General features: G+C 32.7%; 1 protein-coding gene across 7 annotated transcripts in view; it reads right to left on the bottom strand.

The window, feature by feature from the left end:
• Positions 1-24,529, bottom strand: part of LOC105232119 (high affinity cGMP-specific 3',5'-cyclic phosphodiesterase 9A) — a 194,434-nt gene that overhangs the window by 84,723 nt on the left and 85,182 nt on the right. The window lies entirely within an intron of this gene.

Below are 24,529 nucleotides of genomic sequence, written 5' to 3'. Positions count from 1 at the left end.
GCTTTTATATACATAATTTCTTTTTCCAGAAAAGACATAAAAATGTATGCAAACAAGAGCAATTCCTGGAAGCTCGACAGATAAACAGAAAAAGTGGAAAAATTGTGCCTTTTGCGCCCACAAACTTTCAAATGAATTAGTAATTGTTATCATTTGTTTACCCAGCGAGTACAGCTGTACATTTCCAACAAAAAATTTAAAACTTTTTACTTCGCTTCAACTCCATTGATTGACGGCTTATGACAACGAAATTAACGCCAACGCGGTGGCTTTAAAATAATGACTGCTGATTGCTTTGTGTGCGTATTTTCAATTTTTTCCTTCTTTCAGACATTCTCCTTGCTGTGAGCGAAACAAAAATATAATTCGTATGAATGCTAATGCCACAAAAGAGAATTTATTTAGGCTTATTTACATATTGCTTTTCATTTGGAGATAAAATTTATAAATAGCAAAAGTGAGTGGCACGGAAGTACATACTTCAAATATGCAGAGTGATGGGACGGACTGTAGCTGTATTATTTACACAGGTATAATATCTGGTATTTATTTTTCAACGAGCGAAAGCTAAGAGCTACGAATATAGGCAGTTGTCTCAGAATAATGAAATTTTGATTACAGCAAAGTGGCTACAAAAATTAGGGAATATTAAAATAAAAAATAACGAAAAAAATTAAAAAAGCAAAAAATTAATAAATAAAAATAAAACAAAAAATTCAAAAATTACAAAAACAACAATAATAAAACAAAAAAAAAATAAATAAAATAAAAGAATAAAATACAACATACAATTGCATAAGATCAGTTAAATCATAAAAAAATTTCAAACTTAAAAAAGTATTGTACGAAAAAATTTATACAATATCTTGAGTTGCGAATGAAATTCTGCTTTGAAATTGCCTTTAGAATTTTTTCTTAAGTATACATACATACATATGTATGAAAAAAATTACATAGAAATTAATTATAATAAAAGTAAAGGCATATAAAAATGTAAAATATGAAAAAAAAATTAAATAAATCATAAAAAATATTAAATTATTAAAAATTAAAAATTTCGAAATTTTTTTTTTAACTTTTTACGATTTTCAAAAATTTCAAAATTTTTTTCCGATTCGTTTATAAGAAACCTTTAAAAAAATTACGGATATAAAAATTAATAAATTAAAAATTATTACAAGAAAAATCACTACCCCCCGCACATGCTTAGCGCAGCAACTTGCCACGAACTACTAAGCTAACACTAACAAAATACACTTTTAAGTGCACAAACACAGACACAAATACACATACATGTAGCTGATAAATCCATACCCAATGTGGAAGCACAAATATTTCAATATATATTGCATACTTTCGAGCGCCAACGTTGTTGCGAAGGAAAATGCATTTGCACACATACACACACACACACAACAATTTGCGATAGTTATAAGTGTGCGCGCTAATGGATATACAGTTAGGTAGGTTCGTATCTATGCGTGTTTGTATGTATGTGTTGCCACAATGTTGCAAGCGACGATTAACTTTCACCATAGCTGGTGTTATTGCGTAAAAGCCACTCCCTCGATGCCAACATTGCAATAGCAACAACAACAACGGCAATAGCGGCAGCTTCAACTTGTGCACTCTAAATAATTAGAAAAAAGATTACTAAACTAAATACGCGTACATGCGAGCGCACACCTACGCGTATACATACGCACACGCACTCATTTACATAAATAACAAGTGTGTGTGTGTAAGCAAAAGTATGCATGTACATATCTACTTATAAATGTGTGCGTTTGCATAAGAATGTTTGCATATTTCCTCAAGTTCGCTATGAAAATGTTTGAGTGAAATGCTGAAAGTAATAGCTAACGGTAATACTAAACCCAATGCCAACACTAAAGCTTAGACTATAGTTTAAGCTGACGCCGACATAAATTCTTCGTGTGGAGGCAAGTTTTTGTGCGGGCAATATGACGAGGCTTAAGAAAATTTTGCAGTTCAAGTGGAAGTTATTCTGCAGAAGTGTGGATAAACTCACAAAAAAACATCGGTATTTTCACGAAAGCGTGAAACAAGTTTAAACTCTTCCTAATATCATATTATTAAGCTTATTTTCGTGATGTTTTGGCACAAAACAACACAATGTTGGCACCGAAGCTACCATTTACAGATGCATTCTAGCAATAAGGGAGGAAAAAAGATCTATATCTTAATTATAGTGGTTCGATATCGACAAAAGTAAATTAAAACAAAATAAAAAAATATAAAAAAAAATTTTAATAATAAAAAAAAAATTAAATAATTAAAAAAAATTTAGTTGGGAGATTCTAACAGATGATCCAAGTAAAGTTTCTTCTTTCAAGCTGCCATGTTATTTCTGTTCAGTATGATTTGACATTTCATCGTGGAAAGACTTACGCCTGAACAAAGTTTACAAATCATTCAAATTTACTACAAAAAGTCACTTCCCCATCGGCCTACTGAGCGTACTATTCGCAACACCATCACCCATCTTGAAACCCAACATTAATTCTTGGATACTATGCGACCAAAATATAATTGCCAAAGTACTATATGTTCCTTCGAATGATAATAAACATTCCCATCAAATTTGAAGTTTCTGTTTTTTCATAAAAAACCAGGAATCTTTGAAATGGATGACCGTTTATTCTTCAATCGGTGGACAGGGTGCAATACTTGGGACTTATACTGTTGTGCTGGCTGTATGAAACGGCAGTTAAGCCAATAAAGTTCTATGAGGTCGTTGTCTGGTGAAAGGCGCTCAGAAAAAGTACGTAAGCTAAGTAGCTGGAGCTTCAAGCATTTTCCATATTAGACTTGTTGGAGTGCCCGGTCACAGCGGAATCGCCGGAAGCTGCCGGGGAAGACACCATTACCCCAATTTCAATCGATTATGTGTCGGTTTTCCGATGTCATTTTGGCTGATAGCGCTGTATCTATGGACAACCCGATATTGCTCAACTGCGAGATCCTTCTAGTACAAAGTGAATCGTAAGAAGTCCTCTGAACTAGTTAGGCTTAGCACACTCAATCTAGCCGCTATTGTAGGTGCTCTGACTGGACTATGTTTGATAGATACGCACGCGGTGTGACTGAATATTTTTTGGGACAATCTTTGACAAAGCTGTATGGAGAACGGATGTCTATGGCCTTGATTTAGACAGACTAACATTGAAAAATATTGGGAGACACAATTTTAAAGAACCAAGCGAAGTGACTCGAACTGATATTAACCATTAATAAATTTGTGGGGAACTACATCTACGAGTTAAAGAGTTTTTGGGCAACACAAAGCACAAATATTATTTTAATACATCTCATTACCTTTGTGGCTGTTGCCATGGTTAAGAGCTTGCAATGAATTTATTTCATTTCTTGCGCTTGTGTGCGACGTACACACTTATATAAATAAATACATGTTGGCATGTATTTATATCTGGGTATACGCACGTACATATGTATATACAATTGCTCACTTAAGTTTAATTAGAAAATTTTCTACGCATTTCCCAACACTTTGCTTTCTGCAATGAAATTGCGACAAAGTAAGTTCGTATGCAAAGCGAATTCGTTCTTAAGCGACAAATGTACAAATGTATGTATGGGTTGAGTATCTCCGGCTGGGGTGGATAATACGAAAACTGAAGGAAAGGCTTACTTTGAGGTTATGGTAAATGCATTTTCAAATCATTGGCTTAAAGGTGTGACTGGATGGTGATTATTATGGAAAGAAATGTGCATTTATGCATGTCAAGTACGCAAAATAAAAAAATTGCAGAGAAATTTTCAAAATATTGATAGCAAAACTGAAAATTAAAATCAAGAAAAATATATAAGGCAAATTAAAAGAAAACGACTAAAAAAATATATCCATTATGTGCATACAAAAAAATTTAAATTATAAAAAAAGTTTGAACGTAGCAATAATAATTGAATTAAAAGCGTGAGTTAAAAATAAGTTTTAAATTACAAGAAAAAATTAAAAAAAAAAATATACTAATTAAAATAAAAATTAAAAATAAAAATTTAAAAAAAAATATTAAAAAAAAAACAATTAATAAAAAAATTAAAAAAAAATTAAAAAATAATAATAAAAAAATAGAAACAAATTTAACAGAAAATTAAAAAAAAAAAATTTAATTAAAAATAATTTAAATCTTATATTACAATTTATATAAAAATCAAGTACTAAAAAGAAATAAAATTAATAAAGTTTTATATACAAAAAATTTTAATTAAAAACTTTCAAAAAAAAAAACAAAAATTTAAAATTAATTAACTAAAATAGTTAGAACAAACTCTTAGCTCGTTTAATACTTTCTATAATATATGAAAAATTGGCATCCAGAAACCGCAAACGCAACCCTGTCTCCAGAATAGCAATAGATTACCAGGTAAAAAGTATAAATTTTACCGGAAGTTCCCATTAGAGGAAAATATTAAGTCTTTAATAAAAATAATGGGCTTACAAAAACAAAAAAATAAAAAGTTTTTATAAATAATTTTTAATAAATAAAAATTTTTTTATTATTTATTATTTTTATTATAATACAGAAAATAAAAAAAGTAAATAAAAAATCAAAATATAAAAATTAAATTATACAAAAATAGTTTAAATTAAAAAACAATAACAAATTAATTAAATTAGATATGAATTAATTAATTAAAATCTAAAGGCAAAGCAAATCACTTCAATATCTTTTATAGCAAATACGAAAATTGTTACGTGGAAATGTAAAAAAAAAATTAAAAAAATTAAATTCCAGAAAAAAATTTAATAAAATAAATAAAAAAATTATAATTTTTTAATTAATGAAAAATTAGTTTTTAAAATCAATAAAGATATTAAAAAGGAAAATTCAAATTAAAAATATTATTAAAATTATAAAAAATAATTAAAATGAAATTAAAATAATTAAATTTATAAAAAAATAATTATTAATATTGAAAAAAAAACTTCAAATTTAACTAAAAAATAAATAAGCTATACAAAAATACAAAAAAAATTAATTTTAATGTGATTACAAATTCTTTAGCTTTCGAAATAAAAAAATTAAAAATTTTAATTAAAATATTAAAGTAAAAAAATAAAAATAAAATAAAAAACGAAATTAAAAATAAAAATTCACATTAAAAAGGAATAATAATCTTAATTAAAAAAATTAAAATTAGAAAGTATTAATATTAAAAAAAATAATAATAATTTAAATAAAAAATAATAATAATAATTTAAATTAAAGAAAAAAACAAAATGAAGAATTAATTAAAATTTAAAATCTAAAAACAAAGCTATAGCATATACAAAATATTGTCAGCTTGAAAATTCAAGAAAGCTACCCTGCTTCCATATAACCAGCTTAAAGGTAGACAATTTGCCACAATTTCGCATTTGATCGATGAGACAATGTTCGACGACGTTTGCAAGTGCCAAACAAATTCCATAATACAATGCAAACAATGCAACAAAGAGTGCAATGCTACTTTGTACTTGCCAATGGCACGCCAGTGCGTATGCGTAACCAAAACAAATGATGTGTTGCACAACTGCAAGCTGCAACTTCCACTTACGAACTTTTCCCGTCACTTATAACAATAGCAATGATTGAATGCTTGCAGCATTTTGCGCCACAATTGTTGTTTTTTTTTTCTTTTGCATGTTCTTACTGTTGTTGTAGTTATACTTATTATTGCTTTAGTTGTTTTTATTATTGTTTTGTACTCAGACCGTCGGTAGGACAAAGTTGTGCAGCCTGCTTGTGCCAACTTAAATATTTTGTCTTAATGGCGTGCAGCACGTTGGCTGAGGGCTGTTGCAAAAGTTTCAACTTTCACCCGCTCAAGCAAACATACTTGTATGTAGGTAAGTAGCAGCAGTGTAATCACTCAATGCCCGAGTCAGTCAGTCAGTGACGAGCACAGCGGCAAACAGACAATGCGTGTGAGCACTAACTACTATAGTAAGCAATAAACTTTGCTGTTGACATTTACTCAGCACAAAAGTTGGCAATGTTGCTGTGCAACTTTTTACCGGCATTGCCTTATATATTTAACTTCTTTTTCTCAAATCTGCAATTTACTTATTACACTTGCTGTTCTGCTGTGTGTTTCTCTTTGTAGCCATTGGTGTTGCTACATTTTATACACTTTTCATTTTTTTCGTTTTTTTATTTCATTTTTTCGGTTCAAAATTTTTACCCTCGACTTTGTCACCGCCAAAGTTATAAACCGTTTGGAATTGCTTTGAAAAATTACCAAAGTTTATTCGCACAAAGCGTGCGCCTGGTAAAGTCAAGTGCTGGTGAGGCACGTAGACATTTTCATGCATTGCGCACATACGCATATACACGCCAACATATGCAAACACCCACACCGCCAAGTATGTAAACATTTTATGCGCTCATTGTTAAGCTTAAGTATCAAAGTATCAAGAAGTTTGAGTAATGACTTTTAAAATGTATTTTCGTTTACTTTTAGCCGTTCAATTGTGCTTTTGTTCGAAAGTTTTTGCATGCAAAAGAGTTTATGCAACATGTTGCTAAGCCAGTTTGGCTTAAAAATGTGTCGACATTTTACTATTTTGTGGTTCTATGTTCGAATTTATTATAAGGAATATTGTTTAAAAATTAAAAAAAATAAGTAGAAACGTAAACTGTAATACCCTTCACAAATAATAAAGTAAAGAACTGCATTTGATCGTTCAGTTTGTACGACAGCTATATACTATAAAGGTCAGATCTGTACAATTTGTTCAGAGATTATAGCGTTATCTTGGACAATAATCCATGCCAAACTCTGTGAAGATATCTCGTCAAATAAAAAAAGTTTTCCATACAAAAACATGATCTTGATCGTTCAGTTTGTATGGCAGCTATATGCCATGGTGGCCAGATCTGAACAATTTGTTCAACGATTGTACCATTTCATTGGACATTAAGCAATGTTAAATTTCATGAAGACATTCGGTCATATAAAAAAGTTTTTTATACAAGGACTTGAGTTTGATCGTTCAGTTTGTATGACAGCTATATGCTATAGTAGTCCGATATAGGCGATTCCGAGAAATGAACAGCTTCTTGGTGATAAAAGGTCGTGTACAAAATTTTAGATCAATAGCTCAAAAAGTGAGGCATTAGTTCGTTGTTTAGTGTACAGAAAAGTAATATATATTCCATCAACATGTTGCAATGTTAATTAAATTGTGAATCATATGGATATACCTTAAAATGTTTAAGTATTTATATTTATAATTAAAAAACATACATATATGTATGTTTAACATCAAATTTGGCTTTCTTCGCAACATATTTTTAGTTACTAGAGCCCAGCAACATGTTTGCTAAGCGTAAGATATCGTAGATCGCAACATGTTGCGTTACATATACGAACGTATTTTTTTACGTTTTCGGAAAAACTTGATCAGCCCGTTCTATACTAGTAGAAAAAGAATATAAACCATTCAGCAACATGTTGCAGATAGATGTTGCTTGTTAGTAAGCATTCTATTCATAGTATTTACTAATGTTGTTGCAAATCTAAGAAAATCTAGGCTTTAGCCAGCATACTACATCTCTTTTAACTAAAAGTGAGCAAATATTGACAACTTCAGACACATGGTGCTAGCGACAAAAATGTTGCTGAGGCTATTTTACGATATATATTTCTGGTTGGATGTTAAAACCTAAATTTTTCACTCCTAACCTCGTACTGTAGCAACATGTTGCTGGTGCCAAGCCTATAGCTTGCTAACATGTTGCCGAAGCTCTTTTACGCAACAAAACCCAAAAAATATTTTTTTTTATTCGAAAAGACTTTCTATTCATTCAAAAGTTGTACAAACTGCATATATACATACGTAGATAAATCATTCGGCTGGCAGATTTGGTTTGTTTATAGACATTTTATAGACGATGTTTCTATATATTCTTGCAACTCTAAGCAGTTCAATACCATTTTCAGCATTGCACATTTCTTTTAACTAAAAAATGGGAAATATTAGCATCTGTAGGAACATGTTGCTAGCCCCAAACATATAGCTTAGATGTTGCTCAGACTATTTTGCGATACAATTTTACGAAATAATAAAATATAATTTATTGACACCTAACCTCACACTGCAGCAACATGTTGATAGCGACAAAAATGTAGCTAACATGTTACTGAAGCTATTTTACGATACAAAAGTTTTTACAGAGTAATAAAACCTAATTTTTAGACACCTCACCTCACACTGTAGCAACATGTTGCTCGAGACAAAAATGTAGCTAACATGTTGCTGAAACTATTTTCCGATACAATTTTAAGGAGTAATAAAACCTAATTTTTGACACCTAACCTTACACTTTAGCAACATGTTGCTCGAGACAAAAATGTAGGTAACATGTTGCTGAAGCCATTTTACAAAACATAAGTTTTTATAGAGTAATAAAACCTAAATTTTTGACACCTAACCTCACACTGTAGCAACATGTTGCTAGCGACAAAAATGTAGCTAACATGTTGCTGTAGCTATTTTACGATACATAAGTTTTTATAGAGTAATAAAACCCAAATTTTTGACATCTAACCTCACACATATAACAGCCACACTACCAATTGCAACCCTGACTTCAGCTACATAAAATACTATACTGTAGCTTAAGAGTCTTAAAGTAACAAGACATAATATAAGCAAGTAAACACTATAAAGTGTGCAAATGCATTTTCGTCATTTCCATTTGTATAGCGAATAATAGTGAACGAAAATGTGAAAATGTAGTCATACAAAACCACTTACTCACCCACACATATAAACCTTAATACACAAGAGTTTCGTATATGTGTCGGTGTGTTGCCTTGAATATCGATTAGTTGAAACGGCAACACGCTGCACTAGTTTAATGGCACAATTGCAGGCAATGAACTGAAAAATGATGTAAGCATATTGAAATTGTATTGCTTGCATGCGCATGAAATGGGCCAAAAAATGCGGGGAGAATTGCGAAGGCGGACACGGAGTGGCGTGCCAAGCATTATAGGGTGCGCTTCAATGGTTAAGTACGCGCAGAGTTGTAAGCTAGCGACGCCGCCAGCTGCAACAATGTGTTGCATATGCGATTTTAAATAGCACATTGCAAGGATATATGTGTATGTGTGCCAGTGTGTGTATGTGAAGGAATGTCGTAAGGCATGCACGCATTTTATTACAAGTGCAAGCATTCAGGCGTTGAATATGTGCTAAAAAAAAAATACATTAAGATATAGTATACATGTGTGCAGGGCTATGTGTGGCTTTGTGCAAGGATAACTGCTACAATGACAAAGTGGCAAACGCGCTGGCTAGGTGTTAATACAGCCATTTCGCTGCGAGCATATAAATTGCAAGGATTTAAATGATATTCTCCCTGCAGCAATGGTACACAGCATATGGTTGCAAAATGGCACGTATAAATGAAAGCTTAGTAACGTCTATGGCGTGTAATTAATGGAGACCCTGTGAGTTTTTTCTGCTTCCACTGCTATTATCTGTTTGTAGATACTGTGTAAGCAAGAGAACAAGATTTTTTCTACTAAAATGTGCACTGATGCGTCCTTCTGCCGCTTAATTTAACTGTTATAATGTTTATACCCAGATAATGCGATCCTTAAGGTAGGCAACGATTTCTCATAAGCATTCAAATTAATAAAAATTAATGATAAAAAAACATTGCCTACATTTAGGCGAGCTTGCAATAAAGTGTTCTGTCTTAAATCAATATCCGCGAGTACGAAGAGTTTAACTGGCGGAACTTCGGCGCTAAATAGTTGCACGAAATTTTCTTATAATATCCAATATTTAAGATGTTTTAGAAGCATTGAAAATGAAAATGAAAAAGATACATTCAAAGAACATTCTAATTGAGGTCTTTCAACCAGTCTTCACAGTAGTCACGGGTACCAAAATGTGGACCATAAGCGCTCAAAAATATAGCATTTAGAATGGCTTGACTAAATCGCGAGAAAAAACAGTCACCCCTTTGAGCTAGTATTAACTGCATTCGACAGATTGTACCGAAGTATAGAAACTCAGAAACGAGATGAAAAGAAAATTCGAAGCAGTAGCAAGCAATATGTATCTACTTTGAGGGCAAACTTTTTCCCGAAAAGGAGTAAGATCCGCTTTAAACTAACTAACGTCTTCCCGAAAATGAATAAAACCCTCTTTTAAGTTAACTACTTCCCTAAAATGAATAAGATCCTCTTTTGAGTATTTGAGATCATTCGCGACTTGGCTCACAGGTCACTTTTGGCAATCATAACTTTGAAGTCGTGGATACTTTCGTCTATCTTGGAACCAGCTTGAACTCCAAGAGTAATATCAGCCTTGAAAACCAAAGTAAAATCACTATTGCCAACAGGTACTACTTTGGAATTAGCAGGGAATTGAAAAGTAAGGTCCTCTCTCGAGGCACAAAAGTCCTCTCACGACTAGCCAAACCCAAATTCTATAAGTCCCTACACGTACTATGTGGTGCAAAAGCAGGGATTATGACAACATCTGATGAGTCGGCGTAAGGAGTGTTCGAGAGAAGCGTTTTGCGCAAAATTTATGGTCCTTTGCGCATTGGCAATAACGTATAAATTTAGCGAATCAAGAGACAGCAGCTACGCTGGCTAGCTTATCTTCTCTGGACGGATAAAAACACTCCAGCTTCCAAAGTATTCGATCAGCACACGGAGAAAAGGTAGACCTCACCTACGTTGGATAGATCAAGCGCAGAAGGACACGGCTGCACTTGTTATCTCCAATTAGCGCCAAATAAAAAAGAGAAGAAAGGACTGGCACGCTGTTGTTAACGCGGCAATAACCATGCAAGCGGTAAAAGATACCTAAATCTGAAGTTCGATCTTTATTGTCAGAAGACAATCAGCGAAAAATAAATACGTATGAACAACTGATGAAATTAGAACCAAATGAGCTTTATGGTCTCTTCAGATTTAGTAAATCCAGTAATACACAACTGATATTATATGACTCAATTGTTTTTAAGCAAAACAAATACAAGTTTTGGCACCCTATAAATCGTTCCAGAGCGACATATTCCAGTAAAATTCACCCGATCTTGCAATGCTCATTTGTTTTTGTAAGACTTAACCAAACCAATGAGAACAAACTGTTCTCGAATGACTCAACTGATATTTAGAGACGCAACTGAATTTGAGGAACTTAACAAAACTTCAAACACAAATGTTACTCGGTAGGGGGACTGAAAAATTCAAAAAATTTTGCATTGACAGACAAATGAACCTGCGAACCCGCGCTGTTTTTAGGAGTAACTGATATAAGAAATGAAAAACAAGCTTATTTGCTATTGCGCAAAACAAGTTCTTTCTTTCCAAAAAAAAAAACTCGAATCAAATTTGCGATACTTCAAGCTTTCTGTGATCGCCTACGCTAATAATTTTACTACCGAGAAATCTGCTCGTAATAATCAGTAAATATGCGCCAGAGTTTAGCTACTTCGTTAACGCGTTTTTAATGGTGCACGTTCAATAAGCTTCCATTTTTTTGCACCTTTGGTCAAAGCTGCTGCTGGTCATCAAATTAGCACGTAGTAGTTAGTAAAACGTTGAAAGGAGTTATCGAGTTGCCTCGCAGCAAAGTCGAGTAAAGTGCGCAGTTATAATCAAAGGGAATTGGAAATGGAGGCGAAAGCAAAGCGCTGGCGTAAGAGAATCTCATCAAAACGTGTCAGGGATTAGAGGCAACGCCAACGGGAAAAGTATTTGTTTAGCTAGCAATTGGATATGCCAAGCCATAAATATCTATTTTTGTAGGCATGCGCTGCATGTAAGCGGACAACTAAGGACCTTATCAACGGGTTGCAAATGCTGCACCACCAATGGGCAATGTCGCAAGGTCGCTGGAAAGCGCAGATATGCCTATTTGTATGTGGCAATGTTAAACTTTGCCGTTGGGGCTAAGGCAAGACACAACAATTTATAAATGCGGAGGTGAGCGCACAGCAAGCGGGCTTTGATTATTTTTTATAGCAACCTACGCGCGCATTTATACATATGTATGTGTGAGTGTGTGTGTGTTTATGCCTTATGAGATTGCTTTCAAAGTATATAAGCACAGCTCTCAAGTATAAAATCATGATTTCTTTCATTTTTTTTCCGCTTTATGGCGCATACACATGTTGTGGTGTCATTTCAGCGTGACATACATATGTTCGCACTTTATATATACACAAAAATATGTGGCGTCTTTGTAAGTAAAAGTTGCACTTCCCTTACTTCCATATAGCAACTGCACATTAAATAATTTATGTGCCTCTTAGGATAAATCGCTGTAGTGGTTGAATGAAAAAGGAAAATTTTGCACTCGCCATAACAATGAAACTATTACGAGCGCGCGCGCACGCACACACACAAACACTCGCAAATATGCTGCCACGTACAAAGTATGCGCATAGATTTATAGGAAAAAAGTTTAGCGTATTATACGCCAACACCGCATATCCTTGAGTGCGCGTGCCTTTGTATGCATGTAGTTGTGTGCTGTGTGTACTTGACAGAGACGCTTATCAGTATCTGCGCAACTTCACGCTCTCGGGCATTATCTATGTGCTACACACACACACACACAAATAAAAATAAATATCCAATATGCGCGAATGCAAATCCTTAATGGAAATTTACGACATGGAAACGTGGCTAACTAAATATTACATACATATTAGCTTACAGTTGGCATATGTTTATGCACGCAAACATATGTAAGCTAAATCTCATACGTGATTTATGACTGGGAATGGTAAAAATGTATTAAAAAAATATGTTTCATGCTAAAATCGCATTTCGCTACATTTATTTAGGTACTCAAATAGAAAACGACAAAAATTTATCTCAGCATAAAAGAACTTATACATATAAGTATGTATATAACTGCTGGAAATCATTGCAACTTTATATACGAACACAGTTCACATTGAGCTCACTACATGCCAAATTTCAGTGTAAACGCAGCAATATTAAAGGTGAAGCATGAATGTCCTTTTTTAATAAATTGAGCAATTATGTACCAAAGTCACTCAAGCTGTGCGTATGAAGTTAATTGACAATTTGCTTAGTGTATAACAAATTTGATTGAACTCTCGTGTATACAACGGTTTGTACACGAAAATTATTTTTTCATAAAAATCTCATATTTTGCTTGAAAATATTTTAAACATTATATGTATGTTTCTTCTATCATGTAAAAATGTTCGAATTTAAACTTTAATGTACATACTTATGTATAAGACTATATGAATGCTGGAAATCATTCAAACTTTGTAAACGAACGCAGTTGACATTCAGCTCACTACATGCCAAGTTTCAATTTAATCGGCGCAATATTATAGCTGGAGTATGAATGTCCTTTTTTAATAAATTATGCAATTATGTACCAAAATCACTCAAACTTTGCGCATAAATGTAATTGACAATTTGTTTAGTGTATAGCAAAGTTGAGTGAGCTGACAGCTGTATGAGGCAGTATACACAAATGTCCTTTTTTTTTTATCAAAAAATCAATATTTTGCTTAAAAGTATTGTGTGCTGTGTATGCCATTAAAATGATGGAATTTGAATTTAACTACAAATGATATACATATATTATGGTAATATGTGTATATGAAGCATTTTGAAATAATAAATATATGTAAAAATCGTTAAGCATCTGCTCTACGAACGCAGTTGATAGTAAACTACACGCTTGCCTAGTTTAAATCATTCCCAGCATTATTACAACTATCGCACAAATGTCTTTTTTTAATTAAACAAATAATGACTAAGTTAAACCTAGCTATCATCAGAGCGTACACTTTGAAAAGTCAGTTTAGTTTGTGCAACACTTTTTTTCAGTTGCACAAACTTTTTATACTTATTGTTCCTTGTACAAATTCGCTGGATTTTTACATTTAATTATGGCAAGTAGTTTTTTGTGCGAACTTTGATTAACATCATTAACTAATGCCTGAGTTTTGCTATGATTAACAGCCATACATCATTACGGCAGCGACATTCTATTGGGCTAAATTAGTTATTTTTAACTGTGAGCCAACAAATATGCTTTTTGATGTTTCAATTTAGCGCATATAGTACTTTAATACAATCTTTTGTTGCGCCTATACTGGGTTTCAAAAGTTACATATACATACATATGCAGTTAAGTTGAATAAATGCTTACATAATTTGCTCAATTTTTTTTTTACGAACGTGATTTAATTAAGCCCGTTCGTACGCCAAATTTTAAAAATTTCACTATAATATTGCGTGTTGCGCACGAATGTCCTTTTTTTGTAACATGCATAAATACTGATAACAGTTATAGCTTTCTGAATTTTTTTTTTTTTTTGCAAGATTTTGCGTATATAATTTTTTAAAAACTCTACCTTGACATTTTTCGCTCAAATTTGTCGTATGAACGTAGATAAATGACGACTATCTAGATAACACAATTTTATTTTATTCTGCGAGATATTTCGACTACTGTCCATATATCCTTTTTTATTTTTTTCCGAACAACACAAAAATACACAAACCACCCATTGTATTTTATCGAAATGAAGCCTACGAGTGCAATTCAGCGGTCGCTAAGCGCAAGTCAGCTTTCATGGCGCGGCTACCTAAGCTCTGCATTGTGTTGGTACATATATCCTTTTTTCAAATGCGTACAAACTTTGCTAAAATCAACATAAAATGCTGTTGTTTACGCAGGAAACAGAACTTTTCTGCTACAACAATGTAAAAAGTTAAATTTGCTGCAGTTGCAGCAAGTAAAAAAAAAGGTTTATTTCACTACAACTGCGCTGGCATAATGAAGGCAGTAAAACTCTAACTGCGTACACGTAAATTTACAGCGTAGTCGAATCATTGCTGTGGGTTTTTCGCAAGTCAGATTTTTTATGATTTCCTGCTTTTTATGTTTAGTACACCAAGCTAGCTTGGTGCGGCGTATAAGCAAACTAGAATTTTTAATTAAACGCAGGTTTTTAGTAGCAATCAATTTCAAACTCGGTATAAGGTCGTAGAAAGCTTATGTGTAAACGCATAAAAAATTTCAGCTAGCTCGAAGCAATATTGCTATTAAGCTGCTAATATCCTTTTTTGCGAAATAATGAAAAATTATGTTTGCTTTGCTAACACAACAGAAATTTATGAGTTTTTGCTTCAACTATATAATTTAAATATTAAAGGATATTCAAGCAAGTACTTCACAAATCAAAAATCCTTTAAAATCAACAGCTTTGCTCAGTGGCAGTGACATTGTAAGCAGTAATTAGTTTAGAAATACCGTAAAGTATCGACCTGCTAGCCACAGCTGGCAACGTTCACTCCAAGTCAGTGCAATGGTAATGAGAGTTTAACACAATTTGGCGCTAAATCATAATACTATCATTAGCTTCGAAAAGTTATAATCCTATTACAACTTTTACAAAAGCAATTCAGACTCAAATTAACGAAGCATTTGCATATAAATGCTACAACATTTTCATATACATACATATAATAACGGAGAGTAATGGCATACAAAATGTCAAATCACTCAAACAAATTTAATTCGAAATATGCACACAAAAGGAAATTGATTGCCATTAATATAAACACTCACAGAGAATGTCAAGTTACCCAACACACAATTTGAAGTGGATGTATGAAAAATTCAGAAACGAACTAAGAGCGATAGAGGAGAGGAGATAAGGAAATAGAGGGCATTAGTAAAATGGCGTAAAGAGAGAGAAAAAGAACGACTATTTATAAAAAATAAACGCGAGAGAGAGATAAGATATTGCTTGAACAAAATGTGAGAAAGAGAGCGACAATAGAGCGCACTCGTTCTCTCAGAGCAGAGAAAATGACAAGGTCTCGAAAAATTACTATTCGTCAAACTTCAAGCCCCTCAATTTGCTACTTTTTCTATAATACTATCACATTTATCAAGAAGTATCATACTTCACTGAATCTAATTGTATATTAATATAAATCTAGAAAGAAATCTTGAATAGTATTATACAACCCATAAAGGCGAGAGTGTGAGATCTTAAAACTTATATATCTTCATACAACATTGAGTAACTAAAACCATTGCTATATGCTGTAGGGATCTGGACCGGAAATCCGCGCTGAATAGTCATATTACAAAAAGTAAATCCGAAAAGAGAGTATTGGCTCCTCAAAATATACTCATATAAGTGTAGACAATTCCTCAAGGCCTCGTAGGACTCAATATCAGACTTGGCAGTAAAGAATTTTGACCGCTGTCAACTCAGCCCCAGGCATCTTTAAATTCTTTCTTCATAGCTATGGCTCGACTAAGTTTTTTCAGCATTTTAAACCCCCAAAAAATACTATACTCGTACAGCTAACAAGAGTTGCCATCTTACAAATACTGACACCAAACAGAAAGATTCATCTTACTAGCGGCTGATAGCTTTCAACGTTGCTTTAGTTAGCTCTTAAAGTTCTTCCTTCAGAGCTATGGTTCCACAAAGTTTAGTCAGTGTTAGAAAAGACCAAATACATACTCGTACCTCAGGAGAGACACTGTGACCATATATCAAAGACTGAAAATCTACCGAAAGATGTTTTGATCGTGGTTCGAGTTTAAATTTTAGAAATTTGATAGACAAAACGGAAACTTTGGACATACCTGACCACACGAGCAGTAGTTAATATACAAGATTTTAGTATCTTTGAGAATCTAAAGATAAGTATACCGTCGTATACTCTCCACTTCACAAACTGAGACAGGTTCGATGCTCGGAGAACATCAGGAAACGTATATGGATCATTTAAACTCATTTGCTATGAACTGATGTCGCTGAGATTTTCTAAATCATACGTTGCTCAAAAATATTTGTCTAAGGAGTTCTGTTTTTCAAAGATTGGGATTCGACCCTATTGCCTAAGATTCTTAGGACTGTCGAAGGAGATTTTGCAGCTGATGTTCGTGGTAAACTTTCGAATATCATAATTAAAAGTGGACTTATAGATCTGATAAGAGTACTAGATATTATAGAAGGCTGTAGTTCGTTTGACGAGAGATTTTCTTAAGTGGAGAGAACAGCTGAGAAAAAATTATCAAATCAGTACGAGTATGGATCCATTAAATTTATCGTATTATTATCTAAGATTTTGACAACTGCTTAAGGAGATTTTAAAACTGGTGGTCGTGATAAATTGTACTGGATTACGAGATCTAATAAGAGACCCACATATACTGTAAGTAGATGGTTGAGGGTCCACTGAAGAACGATTTTCTCAAGTGGAGAGAACAGCTGAGACACAATTCTCAAAGTCAGTACGAGTATGGATCCATAAAATTTATATAAGTAGCACTACTGCTAGAGACTGGGCCTTGACTTTGACTAGCTTCAAGTATTATTATCTAAGGTTCTGAGAACTGATTAAGAAGATTTTCAAACTGATGTGCGCGATAAATTTCCAGTAAAACTTTTGAATATCATAATGAAAGGTGGACTCATAGATATGATAAGAGTACTAGATATTCTAGAAGGATGAAGGCGATTTTCTCAAGTGGAGAGATGAGTTAAGACAATATTACCAGGGATCACTTAAAAAGTTTCTATAGAATTGCAAGACCCTCAGCGAAATCATTAGATAGATCATATAACAAAATATCTTTTAGCTGCGACAGGACATTTCGATTTTTTTCCATCAACTGGGTAGTCTACATTGCTGTTCGTTGTACGCATATAGTATGAGCGAATGGTGTAGAAAGGATTAAGTGAGCGGGTATTGCGAATAATACAATCTGACAGCAGTCGGGTGGACAACGGAGGTAGCTAAGTGAGTATGACAAGCAGCCGCAAGCGGTAATAAAAATAAATAAATATGCATAGAGAAACGGATAAAAATAAATAAAGTCATATTATATTAAAAAAGGATATGTAGCGGGACGGGTGCGATGCAGACGAGTGATAATATAGCTGGCAACAAAACGAAACGATACGAAACGAAAAAGGACGAACGCAAAAAATACATATATTGTAGAAGAATGTTACAAATGGAAAAAATAATAACAACAGCAATAAAGCCAGTACTATAAGTAGACAGGCATGTGGTTTGACCTGCTTCTGTCAGAGCGTTAAATAAAAGCACAGTAGAATGGTATGAAATGAAAACGCAAAAGTGGATGTGAAAAATCATATTACAACGACACACAATTGAATAGCGGGTAAAGGGATAAAGTCAGTATGTCAGTTTAGCAGGAAAAAAATTATTTACGAATGCCAACAAACAAAAGCTGGTAGGTAGCAAGGATATATGCGTGTGTATGAAAAGCAAAAAATAAAAAATAAAAAATAATAATAATAAAAGAAAAAAAATAAAAAGAAAAAATAAAATATGATGGCAAAAAATTAAAATGTTAATAATAATAAATAAAATGAAAAAATAATAAATAAAATGAAAAAAAAAATTAGAAAAATGCGAATGATAAGAATGGAAAGATACAAGTAGCTAGCTTTAACTGCAGCCAAGTGGACAGGTGAGCGTACATGCTTGCTGGCTTACAGTGCTATTTACAGCATTAACGGTGATAAAATACATCCAGGTATAAATAAATAAACATACAGCCAAGAAATAAATGTAAATGTAAGCAATATATGATGTTCCGGCGAGGTGAAGTACTAAATTTGCATATACTAATACATAAGCAAACACATTTGTGGCCACACATTTATTTAAATTTTAAGGGTGACTTCAAGTGTATATACATATGTATGTATGTGCTCGCTCTGTCTCATAAATAACCATGATATGTCTGCACACGAAAGCAATTCATTTAATGACAAGTGCTGTAGATATTTGCCTCACAGCTGGATGTGAGCGTAAAGTAAAGCTGACTGTCAAAAATTGATCAAAAGCTTAAGGTCAATAGTGTTCGTATGCGACAAGGTAGTGTGTGATAGATAAAAGCAAGTATGCAGAAGACAAGGTAAGCCGAGCACTTAATTGAAATTGCTATATAAATATAAACATACAGTATGTACGTATATATGCGTGTATATAGCAAGGTAACCAAGTGCATGCATATATGACATATCTACGTCAACCGCAGCCGTCAAGTGTTAGTGCTTTGGAGATGAAATTTTGCGGTGTAGCCAATTCAAGCAAACACCCGTTTGTATTGTTGGTTTAATCGCAATTAATTTGAACTGATTTGCATGCTTAACCAACTCGTATATTGCAGTAAGCAATGCTTCCAATTTTAGCTAACAAATATTGAAGTGCTACAAAGTATACGCTGTATTGTTGTCAAACTTTGGTTACGAATGTCAAAGACATACTACTTTATGCATACAAAATTTTGTGTGTATAGCTTACAATTTGAAGCAGCTGCTCGAATGTCCTTTTTTTTGGAAGTGATGAAATTTTAATTAAATGTGGGCCATATTAATTTGAATCAAGTGGAAGTAGTGAAAACAATATACATATGTACATTTTATATACACAAATTGCGGACTTTAAACTTATGATTTAGGTAATATCTCTTGCAATACGAATGTAAGCTTGTATGCACTCAACACTTGCAAAATTTCCTTGAAATTTGCGACGTAATACAATAAGTCTACGAATGTCCTTTTTTTAGAAAACAAGAAATAAGCTGCATTTTCATTAAAAAAGTTAGAAATATGTGTAATAAATGTAATTAACGATTTCGCAAACTTAATTGCACACATTTATATTATTTAATAACAATGAATACAAATATTTGGAACTCTAAATAAATGAACGTGAAAGATTTTGTAGTGCTTGCCAACTGCGAATTACTACAATTTGGCCACCATTTTGAATGACTATATGAAACTACTATTTTGTGTGAAACTTTTTAAAATACCTTATGAACTTTTAGTTCTCAAATATTGCGAAAGTAGACTCAACACTGCAATATAAATATCAAACTTTGGTTACGAACGTCAAAGACACACTACTTTATATAGAAAATTTCGTGAGCATAGCTTACTTTTTGCAGCTGCTGCCTGAATGTCCTTTTTTTGAAAGTGTACAAAAAGTCGTAGGCTGTGCGGGTATCAATTTCAATCAAGTGTAATTAGTGAAAAAATATAATTTTTTATGTTAATTCGTATAATAAATAACTTAAGCAGTTAATCTAAAAATTAACTTTAATTAGATATTGCATTTTTATACATGTTTGGAAATAATTATTTCATACATGACAGCTACAAATGTACATATGAACAACTTAATTTCCAAAGCATCATTTATTTGATCACATTTCACTTGTCATATTAATGAAGGTTCACCTAAGAGAGAGAGGCACCTGCTGATATGCAACGGCAACAACAGCTGTCTGGAACAATTTCGCACACTTGAATATTTACATATACATATGTACATTAGTAATATTTGTACGTATGTATATACACTTGAAATTCTCTAGCTTCAATTACACTTGAAATTCTCTAGCTTCAATTACCATAATCCACAAAGAAGTTTTGAGTTTGAGAGACTTGGTGTTAGGGAAGGAAATTTGTTGAAATTTCACTTCTATTGCCAATTCAAGAGTTCGAGTTATGGAAGCTCAACTGTATTTATATGTACATATAATATATTTTCCTAACAAGCTTTTTTCATATATTCCTTACAAGTGAATTCATTTACTGCCATCACTCAATTGAACTACAACGGCTTCATTTGCCAACGAGTGTTGCTTAAAGTAAACTTTTTTCACATTTTTTGTTTTTATTTTTCTTATTGTTGTTGCACCGTGCTGTGATTCGCTTTGTTCCATTATGTGAGCGTATTTTGTATGGAGTGTAATAAAACAAAGCGCACAAAGGCAAACGTAAGAAACAGCAAGCAAACGTAGAAATCAAGAGTAAGCTGAAAGCAAGGATATGTGCACAACTTTGTTATTATACTACAAAGTGTTTGTATTTTTGCCAGCTGCTTGTTGGCATACAATGGTGCTAATGTACTTATATTATGTGCTTACATAAACACGCACCAATCATTGTGCTCTTACACATACAAATGTATGCATATAGTTTCAGCACTCATTAATAATATTTGTGTTAAAGCATGGAAGAAAGCATATATCGGCAAGTTGAAGCAATGAACAATATAATGGATGATTTTTGCGTTGCTCTAAGTATGTTTATTTCACATACAAAAAAAAGGACATTCGTGTGGAGCTGTTAAAGGGCAAGTGATTTATGTGAAAATTGGCACATGATTAGTGCATTAATAGCTACATTCATTTAGTAAAGTAGAATGCAATAGTGATAATCAGTCAAAAGTTGTGATATTTATGGTTGATAGTAGTCTTTTTTTTGCATATTATATAGTTTTAATGATTTTGATTTGATTTTGATATTTACAGCAATAAATTGTTAACTTGTAAAAAAAAAGGACATTCGAGTGATGTATGAAGAAATCATACAATTTGGATATCATAAAACATATAATTAGTAGAACAATAGTTACGTTCATTTTGAGAAATATAGCTGTATAGAAATAATTTTTGATTAATTATGATATACAATATGTCCATACATATTTACTTACATACAAACATATTACGAAAAAATGACTTTTTTGCAAAACTATTAGAGAGCAGTTATTATTTTAAGATGTTACAGCTAACTTTAAGCTATTTGAAATGTTATTTTCTATTATTTGAAATAAATGGTATAAACGCCTAAATTATGATATTATATGGTATAGTATAACACATTTTTTATCGATTTCCTTCCTAAATCTGATATTTTATCCACAAATTTAAATTCATTTAACTTTACGAAAATAAAAATTGTGAACCACAAGAAAAGGACATGCATGGTGTGACAGTGATATTAAAGCCAGTTATTTCAAACTTTGTACGAACATTACACATTAAATGCTACGTTCATTTACCAAGCATAAGTTGGAAAACTCATTTACTTAAAAGTATTAAATGTCAAACAGAATTGCCTGCTTAAATAATTTGTTTTATTTACAAATTTTAGTTTCCATAGCAAAATTAGCGCAAAAATTATGATCCACAAGAAAAGGACATTCATGGTCTATCAATAATATTAAAGCCAGTTATTTCAAACTTGGTACGAACATTACACATTAAATGCCACGTTCATTTACCAAGTATGAGCTTGGAAGCCTAAGCCAGTCGGACGTTATAAACTTTTTTCTAATTCCTTAGAACCATTTACCGTCAACCAAAGGCGAATTTCAAACATTCCTCGTTTACGCTTGACTTTCGCAATTTAATTGAAACGTATATAATGCATTTGACAGCTTAACTACAAAGTAGAATGAGTAGAAAGCGGTATATATGCCAAAGTGAGCACATACACACATAAACCAAGGAGTAATAGATAGAAACCAAATATGACAAATACGTAAATACTACTAAAATTAAATATCAGCAGTTAAACACAGCGGAAAAGGAGCATGAAAAAAACGCTTTGTGACACATAACGGATGTCGTGAATATTTCAACTATGTAACAACAACGAACAATGAAAGCGAAAAGGATCTGAAACAAAGCCAATGGATGCTTTTAGCGGGAGTACAGAGTGGTTGTTGTGAAAACAGCAGCGATGAAAAACTTTTGTAGATTTTTCTTTTAGATAAAGAATGCAGCTATTGCACTTTTGGGAAGGAAGTGAGCGTGCTTTGGGGGAAAAGTAACGAAATTAAATTGTGAAAAAGTAATGCGAGAAAAATGTTGAAGTCAAATTAGCGTAGCGGTAAGCACGAAAGGAAGAAATCACTTGCAATTGAGTAAAATGTGAATGCGTTGGCAACTGTAAAAAATTGAAAGTCATTAAAAGGGCAAGCAAAAAGTATGAAAGCGTGGTGAAAATAGCTAGCATTTAGAAGTTGTGAACAGCTGTGAGGGAAATTACAAATATTATACTTAAGTGGACAATTGTGGATATAGCAACAAAGGATAATGTCTCCGATTGCAGTAATTTACAATGAGTGGAACATTTTATACTCTCACTTAAGCAGACAATAGCGATGCGCTTGACCTACTTCTGCTGCTAAATGCATGTGAAATAGCCGGAGAAAATTCAAGGAGGTTAGAAATTAGCAAGATGATTAAGTAGACATTTTACGCATATAGTCTACAGGAACTTTCTCATTATACGAACGTCAAATACACTGCTCCCATGAAATCTTACAGAGATTGGTTGATATTTTAGGTGGCTAGCTTAATGTCCTTTTTAGCATAATACAAAAATATTTAAAAATAAAAGCGAATTTGTTGAAAATTTTAGAGGAAAATAGTTTTTAAATTACAACAAAATTAGTTGAGTTAATCACGAATTCTATATAAAAAAAAACAAATAAAATGTGTACAAAAAACATTTTTTTTCGTTTGCTACACATTAAATAACACACAAGTTGCTTTATGGAACTATTATTCACGCACACATCATTTAAAATTACTTTCTCGTTAATTGGTCACAAAATATATATTTAAAAAAAAATAAAGGATATTCCCACAACTTGGGCTACCTGCATGTTATTCAGCTGAAACTCGCCATAAGCTTGACCACAGCAACGCTACGCCCGCACACCAATTTGCAACGCGAATATGCAACAATATGATGTGGTATGTAGAATGTGGTGAGCATGAATGCCGCAGGCATGAAGCTATTAAATTTCAGAGGTACTTTATATGCTATTAACTCATAGTTATGAGTCTATTGTATGTACATTTATGTATATGTGTTTATCCAATGACATTTTTCGCGTTAAGCCATGACATTTTACGTTTTTATGCAAATGTGTGTAGTTTTTATATGCTACAATATATTGAGTTGAAACTCATTATACGAATGTACATTGCTAGCAGCTAAGCCGTATGTAAAGCGCAAGTGCAGTTCACACTTATAGCAGGCACGTCACGAATATCCTTTTTCTTAAAACGCAAAAAATTATAAATATCCATGCGTACTGTGTTCACGTAGAATTGCTTTAAGCTGAAACATATTACATGAACGCCTACAGACTTTGACTTTGCTTTGAGCGCTTTTATTTAAAATCAGTGTATATACATACTTTTTCACAAATGAGATGGAAGGTTTGAAAAAGTATTAAAATTATGAAAAATATGAACATTTCCACATTTTGTATATTTGTTTAACTAGGTATTATGTACAGTTGGTTTTACGTAAATGCTTGTAATTGCTGCATGCCTCATCCTATCAAGTTGAAATTGGTTCTACGAACGTAGACTGATTGTAGCAATGCTACCAGCGAATTTCAGCCAAATTAGTGGCGTTTTTTACAAACCTAGCATATATCCTTTTTTCAGTTAGAGTATAAAAATTAAAGAAAACTTAAAGCGGGTTGAGGAACGTATTATATGTAGTTTTTTTTTACGCAAATGCTTGTAATTGCTGCATGCCTCATGCTATCAAGTGGAAAATCGTTATACGAACGTAGACTGCTTATAGTAATGCTACCACCGAATTTCAGCCAATTAAATGGCGTATAGTAAAAAACTCCCATA

The sequence above is a fragment of the Bactrocera dorsalis genome, chromosome 4 (assembly GCF_023373825.1).
Source record: "Bactrocera dorsalis isolate Fly_Bdor chromosome 4, ASM2337382v1, whole genome shotgun sequence".
NCBI lineage: Eukaryota > Metazoa > Arthropoda > Insecta > Diptera > Tephritidae > Bactrocera > Bactrocera dorsalis.
This window is presented reverse-complemented; position numbering and strand designations above follow the sequence as displayed.